We start from the raw sequence: 14,407 nt of genomic DNA, 5'->3' as shown, positions 1-14,407 counted from the left end.
CTGATTTATATTTAGTATAAACAAATTGTGGAATTTCTTAAGAAGCAGTGGTAATGGATGCCAAATAAACACACAGATTGCACAAAATTATTCTGAATTTCAAATAAAACAGGGTCTAATCAGTTACATTAAAACTGGGCAATTTCATGTGATACATCATGTTAATTTTAATCTATACATACTCTTTTATTTGCAAGTAATGAGCATCTTTAATTAAAAATACTCTAAAATACAATGCATAGTAAATATTATAGGTTCAATATGCTGCTGTCAGTGTAATAATAGTTATTGTTGAGGCTAAGATATAAAACATATCATGTTAGAGTAAATATTAAACATCCTGAGGAAAGCTTTCACTAAAGAGATCTATTGTTCCAACATATATTGTGAACATATATAAGTATATTAATTAATTAATTAATTTCGAACAGTTTTTTTATTACAGTCACAGGTTTAGTACACAAACGTGCCAGTCTCTTTTGAAGTTAGTATTGGAGTACCAAAATATGTAAGACTTTATCATTGGTTATTTTTCTATTTTCTGCTTCCCTAATCTATTTGGTTCACAAGCAAAATCATCATCAAAGAACTACCGAGTACCCCTAAGGACTTAGCAATATACAAGGTGTTTGGTCACTGAAAACTATAAAGAATATGCTTAGTTACTGTTGAGTTGAAATGCTGAGTGGTCCATTAAACAGAAATGAGTAACTCATCCATCAGAGACATCCATGGGAATGATTACTCTGACAGTTCATATGTTGAATACGAGAGCACTCATGAGAATGTATGCACTGGATGATGAGTTGCTAACTTTTCTATTATTCCAAAAGTCTGTTCTTCAGTAGAGGTCTACAACTCTGTCTTAAATCACCTGTCGTGCTATACATAGCATAGGTTATAAATAATTCTGACTAATCCATTATATCTATTGAAAGATAACTCAAGTGTTTTGATCTATGACATGGGGTCACTAAAACCCTATACAATGCGTGGGTAATTTGAAATTTGAGTCGTTAAGGAAGGCAAGAGGATATAAAAAAATTAGTGATATTCACAATATTTGAAAAATTCTAATTTACACACCAATGAATAACTATATAGAAATGATACCAAAATGTACCCATTAGGTTACCAAATCTTGTATAACTCAAAAGCAACAGAATGCTTAGTTATATTAATAAGTGAGATATAATCTGAAAACAAAAGAGCTACACTCAATGATGGCCTTTTGGATTTTTCCCAGCTCTAAATTATTCTTGCATTCATAACTGTAATCATTAATAATACTAAATATAAATATTTTATACTAATACTAAATAATTTATAATAATATAAGATACTCAAATAAATATTAAAAATGAATACCATGTACTAAAATATGAGTAAATACTGAATACTAGAAATGAACCAGTTACATTGAGTTGAACACATTCATTACAATGGAAACTACATATGACCCAATTAGCAATAGTGATGATTTTAATGGATACATAAATAGCAATAATGATCCATGGGGTCTTCTCTTTCATGTCTGTAAGCACTCTGAGGACAGGGATTAGTGTGACATAGAGTAGTTAGAAAATAAATATATGCTGGAAAAATAGATGACAAATAAATAAATGAAAGTGAGTATAAAACCAAACCAAAATAGATGTCAATTAAATGAAATATATGAGCATTTTGTTGCATGTGATTGAAATTTATGAAACAAGTAAAAATCAGGAAAATTTGATTTGTAGTTATTTTGGGAGGGAGACAATAATTAGCAGTTCTATTTGTCTCTTAATACCAGGTCAAAATACTAAATAAACTTATATTAAATTTATCTATACATCAACATATAATCTCTCTCTATAAGCCTGTAATCTATGCTTTTAAGATATATGTAATCAAGATATTATTATTATTATTATCACTATATTTTCTGTAACAGTAGCAAAGGATGCAGTCTATCTAATTTTATTGCATCTCTTTTTATATTGGGGATTGCCAATGATTGGCATTCAATGGAACAGTCCACTGAGAAGAATTAATAAATAATAATAAATAATCTCACCTTCTACTGGCTGTGTAAAGAGACAAAAATGAGTGAAGAGAGTGAAACACCCTAAAAAAAAGAAAATTATGCTATATATTATGCTCACAAAGAACTTACACCATTAATTAGTTATTTGTCTTCAAAAGTTAAAAACTACATAGCTATTTTCAAGTCATTTTATAAACATAGGAATTATTTCTGGAGATACTAAGTCATTTATTTATTCATCCAATCAATAAAGCAATCTAATGGTAATATTGGGTATTTCCATCTGTCAGGCAGTGGAATGTAAGCCCCTTGAGGGCAGGCATCTTTGCTTTGTTTTCTGTTGTAACCCTAGAACAGAGTCTGACACATAGTAGGCATTTGCTACATACATGTTAAGTGAATGAATGAATGCTAGGTGCTAGCATATAGTGACGAATAGATCATGTATAGTCTGTGTCCTTCAAGTGTTTCTAATGCAGTGGGTGGAGCTCACAGATGTGCAAAAATGCTGTTACATGTTATTACAAAGTTTACAGCCATCATGCAAAATCAAATCAAATTTTTATTCAGCAATATTGAAAATAAGCTAACCCAGATGCAAGATGTTGAGTCACTATTTAGGGCAGGGAAATGGAATTGTAAGAAATGCCAGATTTTAAATGAGTGGTTTCTCTCTAGGAAGTCCCTTAATGTCTATGCAAGATACAGGGATGTGCAGGTCTCCTGTCCCTTTGCATAAGAAGGCGTCTTCACACAGGAAGGAAAATATGGGCAATTTAAGAAGAATCTTGGCTATAAGAGTCTCTAAAGAGCAGAATTAAGCACAGATTGGCTATTTAGGGAAAGATCCTCTAGGGAAAGATCAATGATCAGGAATGATTCAATATCCTAGGAGAAAATTCAGTGTTAAGCATATCAGCTCTTCAGAGGTTTTGCAGGAATCAGATCTTGGATACACAGTTTAGTGTGTTTATTGAAAACTTAGAAAGAATTGTGAAGAAACTCAAAAGAGTCAATTCCATTAAAATATAGAAAATACAAAAAAGTCAAAGAAATAGGAAGTTTTTTTGTTTTTTTTTTTAAAGAAATGTTAAGGAAGACGTAATTACAATCTTCAAATGTTTATAAAGATTATCTTACAGGCTATAGTAACAGGTAATTGTCTTTTTCTATCAAGGAAAATGAAAAGGAAGGTGTAGATATAATATGTATTGTAATTAACTTATTAAACCTTTTAAAAACTTTCCTCGCAGTGAAGGTTTTAAAACATTAAATGACCTATTTTGAAAAATGATAACATTTCTCATTGAAAAATACTTGTGAATGATATACATTTTCTTCTTCCAGGTTTGGATATAACTCTTCCAAAAACAGAGGAGTGGGCCTACTCTATCAGTGTAGATCTTCCTAAAATGATACTTTGTAATCTTAAAACTCTTCCCTTCATTAATTAACTACCCTCAATTAGCTAAATATACTCGTTTTTTTCTTTTACTTACTCTACTATGAATTATAAGCTGCTGCATTATATACATTTTTGTAAGCCATCTCAATTTTTTAATGGAACTTAAGTAAGCAGTATCTGAAGCGTGGTAATGCATGTAGGGCACCCAGGAACTATGTAGTATTAAAATGGATCACTAGAACCCATAAATTTTGAATTTGCATGTGCAATTCTAAAGTTCTTTATCTCTTAAGGCTAGGTTTGGGGATAATTTATAGGAAAGAAATACTTGTTAATAATTTGATTTAAAATACTAATCATAAGAATTAAAGGTCAATTTAGATTTTAAAATGAGCAACTTTTGGTCCCTGATTCCACAGTAATGCTCAGATAACATATTTGGAGGGACATTTTGGGAAAGTGTGCTAGAGAGCATTGTGGGGAAAGAAGGAAATACACCTACACAGAGCTCTTTTAGCATCAGCATTATTGATTTCCACGTTAACTGAGCCCTTTGAGAGTTCTACTTCAAAACCATAAGTCAAAGAAGGGTATACAAATCATCTAGATTCTTACTAAATGAAAAGAAGATGTGACATGATTTAAAAGATCAGGGTGAGACGTGTAAGCAGGATTCCTATGATTAATCATCCAAAGTAAACTTTATTATTTAAGAGCTATTGGACTATAAAGAAGGTGATTTTTTTCCTGACAACATGGATTAGATTTACATGGTGTCATAAATATTGACAGCATTATGTTAGTCATGCATTTTGATTTCTCTTTCTTACTGAGAATCCTATAGATATAAGGATTATGTAAACATATTTATGATGGATGCACCAGGGGTTGAAATGATGGGACCAGTGACTCTATGACTGTTAAGTTGTATTCATGCTGTTAAATGTTTTGCATAACAGTGGGGAACTGAGGTACAAGGGGCTGTTTCAGAATCTCTTACTACAACTCTATTTTTTTCACAATATGTACATAGATTAAAGTTAATAGTTTTGATTGTTTTCTTGTGTTCTCATAAAGATAAGGCTAATGCATCACAATCTTAAATACATTTTTTTTTTTTTTTAGAATTCTAGCTAAAGTCTAAAGCTGAAGACAATAGGAATTAAATACCTACCCATTCCAAAGAATGGTTTTCGTATAAATTCATGCAGCATTTATTAAAAGGTAGCAAAACTGGGCAAACAATCCCATTCCCAATGTGTTATATGATAGAAGACTAGAAAAGAGAAAGATTCAAGTAAATTTTTAGAGTAGAGATGGGATTTCCTGCAAGAGGGACAGCCTGACATCTCACTGTCTGTCAGGATTTTGACTTCGCTGTGGCATTGCAACTGTGAGATTTTGCATCAGACAATCCTCAGAACAGATCGAGTTGGGCTCAATACAGATGGGCACACACATGAACATAGAGATTGATGCCTGCTTCCCCTTGCCAGGAATCTGAAGCCAGGAGTCTGGCTGGAGCAAGAAAGAAAAGAACGCTATAAGGGAGATAACAGAAATGTCCCCATTTGCTGAGTCAAGGATGCATTAGCTCTTGTGGGGCTAGTGGAGTTGAGCAGCTCTTCTTGAGGAGACTGCTTTTGATTGCACAGGAGAAGTGATCCTGGAAGTAAGAGGCTTTGTCTCAGGATCAGGAGAAGAGTGGGAGGCAGGAGACAGCAGGAGGGTGCTTCTGTGAAAGAAAGAGTGTGATTAATACCCAGGGTGGATCTCTGCAATCCACAGTGACTCCCAGAAAGGAACCAGACTTTGGATGCCTATCATAATGGCAGCATGATGCCAGCCATTACCAGCTGACATAAAAATGGAAACAGTCCTAAATCTATCAATACTCAATACAATTGATTCTAATTCCACCAGTTACTTTTACTGTAGTCTACACTCATTTCTAAATGATACATTTTAGAAAGAACCATGGAAAAAGACACCTTGGTACATTTAAGAGAGGGTGTCAACACTGTTAAGGCATCTGAAAATCATGCTTCATAACGGACAATGAGAAAATATAGTGGTGATGGGAAAGAGAACTACAAATAATGGAAGGAGGGATATGATTAATATACTTGTATATTTAAAGGATTCTCATGTGGAAGATTGGTGGACTAGTGGTTAAGATTTGGCCCTCTCGCCGCTGCAACCTGGTTGTTTCCCATCAGGGAACCACACCACCCATCTGTCAGTTGTCATATTGTGGCAGCTGCATGTTGCTGCAAGCTATGCCACCAGTATTTCAAATACCAGCAAGGTCACCCATGGTGGACAGGTCTCAGTGGAGTTTCAGGCTAAAGAGCCTAGGAAGAAGGACCTGGCCACCCACTTCCGAAAAAATTAGCCATGAAAACCCTATGAAGAGCAGTGAAGCATTGTCTGATAGAGCACCAGAAGGTGAGAGGATGGTGCAAAAGCCCGGGCAGGGTTCTGCTCTTCTGTACACAGGGTCCCTAGGAGTCAGTATCGATTTGACGGCACTAACAACAATGTGGAAGATAGATCATCTTTCAAGTTCAAACTTAAGATCAATGGGTAAAAGATAAATGGGTAAAGATTTTGGAGAAATATAAATAAAATATCTAATAAGAAAAACAGCCCATTAAGGAATAACCTGTCACACAAAATGTTTTTCTCCCATCATTGGAATTGTTCAAGCCAAAATAAATAATTACCATGGATGAAGCTGGAAGAATATATTTGACTAGATGATGTTTAAAACATACACCTCATTTTTCCAAGGAAGTTCTAGCTTTTGCCTGTTGCTTTAGCAAACTTATTGATGGTGCCCCCTTTATTTTCTAAAGTGTTCATATAATAAAATAAAAATATGGTCACAGTACCTAAAAGGTCCTTTCCAAATCTGAGTCTGTGAATCTATGTCTTTGGGTAAAGTCGTCAACATTCTTTGAATTTCATTTTTCATATGCAGAAAGAGAATGATATGTACCTAGTTCCCTTTTTGAGTTACTTTGGAATCAAAACTGATTTTATATTAGGAAGAAATTTTTTAAATATTACATAACTTACAAATTTATATTGTTTCGTACCTATTAATTTCACTGTCAAATCATTTCATAAAAAGGGTTTAAATTAGCAAAGTTCATATATTTCCTCCAGCTGCATGACTTGCAAAACGTGAATGCACCACGTGAGAATTTGGGGCCCCTCTCTTTCAGTCAGGAATATATATATATATATATATGTGTATATACCATTCATCTGTGGCCAAGAAGTTCAATACAGCAAAACTAGTATTAGAGGAGAAAGGACATACGAACATGACTGAGGATACGTCAAACTATATACTCTGGGTTGATTCTCTTCAAATTCCTAATTGAAGAACATTGAGCCTACATTAACCAAAAGTGCAGAGAGCTAGGTTTTGTTTCATTTGCTTAGTAATTTGTACAATTTTCCTTGAGCATCCTAGAAGAGTGACAAGAGAGCTTCAATATTAGGATAATGGGAGAAACTATTCTTATCTAAAGTTACCATTTTTATCCATATTCCAACCATCTCTTGTTTTAAAATATAAAGACTGTCCAGTCTATCTTAGCCACACACTCCTAGTTCAGTTCTCTTACCTGCTAAGGTGACATTTAAGGAATTAAGTCCTTCTGTTGCCAATATGTAGAAACAATATTAGGAAAAACGAGAAAAAGCATTAATATTCTACTAAAAAATAAACTAAAAAAGTAACCATATATCCTGTTTCATTGAAGACAGACTTGGTTTACAGCATTGTTTCAACATCTTGTCCCTTCATTGTCCCTTTTCACTCACAAAAGTGTACTGATTTGAGACAAAAATGCTCAAAGACTGTATTTCCTATTTGATTTATAGGAAAGAAGAAAACAAAACAAACATTTACACCAGTTACAAAAATTTATGTACAAAACATTAGTTTAATGAGTTTTCTTAAACTTTGTTTTGTTGGAGATTTTTTAAGTTTCACCATATAAATCAATTAGTCTTTTGGAAGGCAGTTATGTATTTGTTTCTCCTGTGCATAATGTATCTTCCTCAAATAGTTTGATAGTCCCCAAGAGTAATATCCATGTCTAAACCTCTTTAATAATATCTCTCTCAACATATTTACACTTTCTAAAGAAATATTAAATGAATGAATGAAGAGTTAGTGCAAATTCTGTTAGAAATTTAGGATTAAATGTAGGAAAAAATCAGTATCAGAAGAGTTATTTTGCATTATACATTGCATTATAATTAAATTTAAGAGTTATGACATTATTCTAGAAATATCTTCACAGAGTCATCTGAAATTATTTATGTCTCTAAAAATAAACTAAGTTCTGACATAATTCATTCTTCAGCTTAGCCTCTTTTGTGGAAACATCTTTGTTGTAATAAAAAGTGAAATGATGGACCTGACCTCAGAGAAATAGCTTCTTATGTTGTATTTAACAAAATAAATTTTAAATAAGAAATAAAAAAAAATAAGCAGATGGATAAAAGACAACAGCAAATAGTTATAAAAAGATATGGGCAGTTTATAGCCTGTTTTTCCTCTGAAAATATGAGATAAAAAAAGAATTAAAAAAGAACATTTCAAGAGAAGCAAATATCACTATTTCAGTGTCTCAACCACTGGAATTGTTTAACAGGAGGGAAATACTAATTAAGATTTCGCTGCCGTCAAGCAATATTTACGGTAGTTGAACTGGATGAGTTTTAAAGCGGCTCAATCTCATTTCCTTGTTAAGATCTTCATACAGAAACCCAGGCTTCTCGGATTTATCAGACGCAGCTCCCTCGCCTCCCTCTCTCCCCGATAGAGAAGAAACACATTTGGTACTCCACGACCTCAAGAGATTATTAATCTATAAAAATATTCTTGCCCTCCCACAGCCTCCCAGCCTATGACAATAATTACGATGGCTGCTGCCGAGTTGTATAGCTGTTAAAAATGGCAATAATAATGATGGAATTAAATCGTCTTTCCTTATGTATAAATGCAACACTTATTTCCATGCTATTTGGATAGGATCCATTCTTTTCTAGCAGACATGGCTATGCATCATCCTTAAATATACTGTAAATCTTCCAATAATTAATAACTTCTGGATCTCAGTTCCTTGAAAAATGAATTTATATGAATTATGAATCATCTGTAACTGAATTCATTTTTCCCTTTCCTCAGCTGTAAATCCAAAAGGAAAGGGAGCAGTTGTCAAATATGTATATAATTAAAAAATGTTTTTCTCTTTAAAATATTTTGATTGTTTATGTTGGCTTTATCTTTTATTGGATGGATTCCTCAGAACTATCATTTGACTGCCATTTTCAATAGGGCGTATTTTGTTATGTTTGGTTTTCCAGACATAGTCTTCTGTTCTAAATGTAAATTTCTTTCTATTATGGAATTAGTAGTTTATTTAGGAAAAAATAAAATTTAAAAGAATCAAAATAAACAAATATAATACTATATATAGCTACCATTAAGTTTTTGTAGTATAACCATCTAGACTATTCTCTACATACATAACTGTATATCCATATGTCTATATCATTATCAATATCAATATAGATATAAATATGTTGGTGGGATTATACCATACATTGTATTTTTAACTTGGTTGCTTTTAATTCGAAAACACATCCTTCACACTATTGTAAGTTGAAAGATGTATGCTACTTCATTGCTACTTAAGGACTCCAGACTATTTCATCGAATAGGTAAATTTAGGTCACCAAAATCATAATTCATTCTATAGTTTTTATTTTTGTTTTTAGCCACTAAAAAGAGGACTAGTAATATACCAAATAATTAATACATTTTTGTACATTCTCTAACTTAGATACGCTTAAACTTTGATTGCTATCTCTTCTTTCTTCCATTCCTGTATGTTTCTATGTATTAACTACAATTTTCATCTTTTCAAGGAAGCTGGGATTCAAAAAGGCTTGTAGCTTGTCCAAAGTCACACAGCTAGTAGGGTATAGAACAAGACTTGCAGTTATCTGCTTTCAAAAGGAAGAGGTAGGTTCTGGCATTGTGGGTAGGGTTTAGAAATGGACAAAATTCTGAGTGAGCAATTGAGGTATGAGCTTTAGAGGGTCCCAGATAAAAAAAGCAAAAGCATTGGGAAAGTTACTTGCAAGTTACCAAAAATCTGTAACTTGGCTTCTCTGGGGCTCAATTTTATAATGGAGGAAGTTTTCCATGAGTAATACCTAAAAAACTTAATTCTCAAGTGAATTTACAATACATACATAGTATTTAAAAACCATAGGATTCACTTGTTATTATCTAATTTCTCTTTAACTTTGCATTTACAAATAAGAAAACTAAGACTAAATGTTTTAAATGATATTCCCAAAGTTTCCCAGATAATTTGTGTACAAGTGCAAAAATAGCATGGAATTTCTATCATAATACTTGAAATCTGTATGAAAAAAGCACAGGAAAAAAAAAGACAAAAAGGAAGGAAGAAAACGATTGGTGTACTCTGTCTGCCATGTTTGGCTCAGCAACTTGAAGACAGAAGCTGTATAGCTTAGTGGTCATTTGAACATGGAAAGTATGTCTCAGTTGTATTTTCATTTTCTTCACAAAAAATGGAGTGTAGAACTTTGGAAAGAAGAAGAAAGGCAAGGTGTGGTTATGTGTAGGGATGGCATTTCAAACAGCAGTTCCTAGAATACTTAATTCATCTATTAGCTTTTTAAATGCAGAAATGATGGCCCTTTATCTGAAAAATATTTTCATTTTCTGCTTGCTTATCCCCAAATCTTGAATGTGCTGAATTGGTTTCTTCCAATGTTAACTATGTCAGTGTGAGAGCCAATTCAGGTTTAAACATCATTTAACCTTAGTTGAAATCTCAAATTCTTTTTTACTAGCATGTTGTAATGTAGGTGAGGAGGCAGATTGAAGGAAAATGTGGCCCCTACTGCAGAATTTAGCAAAAGTGCGTTAGATGCTTCTAACCAAAGACAGTCATGATAGTGTGGCAGCAGATTTCAATTTTTTAACTTTGCTGTATTTTATATGTATTTTTAAATCTTTGCAGGTGCCATATTGGCACCAAAACTCTTACAGCTAAAACATATCCAAGTATTTGTATTGGGAGCCAGAAAGAGATGTCAGTACAGGAAGACAGCATTCTAGTCTTCAACCAGATGTTGAGGGCAAAGCCCACAGGCACAGTGCGCAGCAGCAGATTTACAGAGGAGAGGACACCGGCTGCAGGATGCAACCCAGTGGCCTGAGGCAAGGCTGAAAGGAGCACGGAGGGAGCTGGCCGATGTCTGATGTGGCTCTTCCGCCACACTGTAGAAAGGCTGGTGTGTTTCCCCAATGGACCACGCTGGAGAGTGAACACAACTTTGCTTGGGGGCTTACCTTACTTAACACAAAGAATGCAGTCCCAGAGGAAGAGAATTTAGCTCAGTTTTGTCAGAGAAAAACTTTTCAGTGATAAATGGGGGAAGAACTCATAGCTTTTAAGCAACTACTTCTAACACAAGGTCAGACAGAAGGATCAAGCTTCATCAAACAAGTAAGAAATATCCAGCAAGGAGCTTCCTGAAATAGTGAATATAACTGAAACTGAAAACCAGAAAGTTAGCTTCAAGTTCAGATACAAAAGGAGATCTAACATGAAGAAAGACCAAGTATCGCTAACAAGTAAGTTTGTTACAAAATGACTGATTAGCAGTGTTTCCGGACTGTTGAAGGAAGCCTGAGTTTTCTCTGAACATGCTTAGGTGCTTATCTGGAATAAAATTCATTGTCCTAATGATTTTTTATTAATTTCAAATATTTACACTAGATGTTAACCTTAAGAATCAATCATAAGGTTTTAGGTGTAGATATTAAAGACAATATAAGATTAGCAGTTACTTTTACTAACTCGGCATAGAGTTTTTGATGTATTCCTAACAATATAACTGACTAAAATAATTAATTGCATAGTAACCTTATGTAAAATTGGAATAATGTACCAGACGAAAGCAGGGGCTGGCCAAAATGATCAATTAATCTGTTGAAGTATGGTCCAGCTCTGAAGTTGTAACATCTGTAAAATTGTTCCAATTTACGTGCTCTTAACTTAGCATAACTTTATTTGAGCTATAAACAACCTCGCAGATAAACAATGATAAGTAAGTGAGGAAAGTACAACATAATTGTCAAACTATGTCTTAGTCCCTAGAAAGGCTTTTGATTCAAGGCAGGGAGGAATGAAAAGACACATCACGAATTTGAGAAACATAGACAGCAAACAGGTCAGAGGCAGAAATAACTTTAAATTTTTCATCCAAGTCCTCTTTTTATGGAGAATTGTACCCAGAAAATATAGGTGCTTTGTCCAATGCTACACTGCTATGAAGTAGCACTCTAAGACAGACCCCTATATCATAGTGGCTTTCTCCTACTGTTATAGACTGAATTGTTTCCCCCCAAAGATATGTTGAATTCCTAATCTCCAGTATCTCAGAATGTGACCTTATTTGGAAATAGGGTCTTTGCAGATGTAATCAAGTTAAGATGAGGTCATGTTGGAGTAGTGTGGGTTCTAATCCAGTATGACTGGTGTCTTTATAAGAAGAGAAGAGACTCTGAGATGCAGACACACGAGAGGAGAATGCCATGTGACAGTAGAGGCAGAGATTGAAGTGTTACAGCTACAAGCCGAGGAACAACAAAGATTACCAGCAAACCCACCAGAAACTAGGGAAAGGCAGGGAAGCATCCTTCCCAACAGGTTTTAGAGGGAACATGATTCTAGAGACGACTTGATTTGGCAGTGCTAGCCTTCAGATCTGTGAGACAAATTTCTGTTGTTTTAAGCTTGTAGTACCTTGTTAGAGCTACCCTAGGCAACAAATCTACCTACATTCTACATGCCCATCTCCTTAAGTTAAAGGATGATGGGAAGTTTGCAAATAATTCAACAATTTTTAATCTTAACTGTATACTTTTAGAATATAATTTATATGAAAATACAATGGTAATGTTAGAACCCTTGGTAATCCTGAGATCGATGAATGAAATTAGCACATGATATCAAACAGAGTTCAACAGATTTTGCCAGTTTCAACACAATTTAGAAAATAAAAATTCTAAAATTCACCTTTACTTACTTTAAAATATCATTATCTCTTCTTTCATAATGCTAGTTCTTTATTTGTACCTCTAGAGTTCTTTTCCACCTTTATTTATGAGTAATCGGATATGACAAACATGAAGGAGGGGCAAGGTCGCGTACGTGGTTGGGCACTGGACAACTATAGCAGGTTCCACTACATCAGAGCAATTTTAGATTTATATATGTATTATGACAGTGTTGTGGCCCAAGGGCAGTAAAGTTTCTTGAAAAAAATGTCTCTTTCTAATTTATGAAAAGATACTAATAACACTCCCCAGAGCAAGGATGTTTTCTAGGTTTTGATTTACACCTTAGGTGGACCTGGTGAGAAAACACATATGAAGGGGAGCCTTAAAAGTAAATTGAAAATCTCTGTGTACAAAATCTGCTCCTTTCCATCAGCCATTTTTCACCTATTTTCTGCAACTTAGACAAATTCAAGATTTCCAGTTTTGATCCTCCACAGATCCTGCAGTGTCTGAAGAAAAAAATAAGAATGAAATTTAGATTGCTCTAAATCACAGCATTGCAAGATGAAAAAAAAGATTTAAAACAACATCAACTCTGAGTTACATAATAAAGAAAGAAAAATGTACTTGTTTAAAATTGCAAATGCCTAAGACAGCATATAATGTCTGGATCCTGTCTTGTTGGGAAAGTGATAATATGTGACTTTGTAATAATGTTAGTGAATTAAACCTTGCTCATCTCCTTGCCATGTTAACTTGGGATATTTTAGAACTTACTCATTTTGATCAAAGTTTATACAAAATACACCCTAGAGAAACTTAAGAATCTTTTATTTTATTGTGTGATAGATAAGGTAACTTGAGTCAATGTAGGAAACGTATTGAAAAAATTAACCAGTGGCTTATAAATAGCACATAAATTATTTACTTGATAAGGGGAGATAATGTTTATGGTTAGACTTTTAAATAAGGTTTAAAAGAATTTATAAATGAGGGTTTAGGGAAACTAAATAAGAGAGAATGTTTGTCTCCTACTTTCAACTTTAGCTCTCGAAGCACGCGACATAGTGTTTAAGAGCAAAGACTTTGGCATCAGGCAAATTGGCTCCGTCACTCGTTAACTGTCCTCAAGCAAATTTTCTCAGCCTTGGATTGTTCATATGGATATTTAATCTGCCTCAGAGATTTTGTGTGGAAAAAGTGAGATAATACATATAAAATGTTTGCGTATACAAAGCTTATCTCATAGTATGACCTTAATATTGTTTGTAGTTATTATATTATTATGAAAAAGAGTGCAGTATACACAGAGCACCAAATCATTAAACCCTCTAACATTGGAGAAATGATACTGACCCATTCTACTGAATCTCATGTTTCCTTTATAAAAATATTAAAATTAACAATCATGATATAGCATATACTAGTAGTAGCAAGAGGCACTTTATTTGACATATATTAACTCATCGAATCCTTACAGTTACGCCATATGGTAACTGTTATCACTCTTTCTGTTTTATAAATGGGAAACCAAGGCACAGAGAGGCTTAGGCACTTGCCTAAGTATACACAGCAGAACTGAATGTTGTTGCTAAGGATGCCTGGCTTCATAACCTTAAGCTACACTGCTGTCGTTAAAATGTGCAGCACTTTGTGGATTGCTATGCAATGTGCTTTGTTGTTCATTCATTTTATTTGGAGGTTTATATAAAGTTTAATTCCATCCTTACATTCTTCTCTCTTACTAGTTAATGTGCTTGTGTCTTCATGGTATTTAACCAACGTAAATCAGATAGTTTGACCTTCAGTCATTTCAAAGAAAATATTTGTCCACAAATCT

This window comes from Diceros bicornis, chromosome 9 (assembly GCF_020826845.1).
Source record: "Diceros bicornis minor isolate mBicDic1 chromosome 9, mDicBic1.mat.cur, whole genome shotgun sequence".
NCBI classification, from domain to species: domain Eukaryota; kingdom Metazoa; phylum Chordata; class Mammalia; order Perissodactyla; family Rhinocerotidae; genus Diceros; species Diceros bicornis.
The sequence above is the reverse complement of the archived record's forward strand: the minus strand, read 5'-3'. Positions refer to the sequence as shown.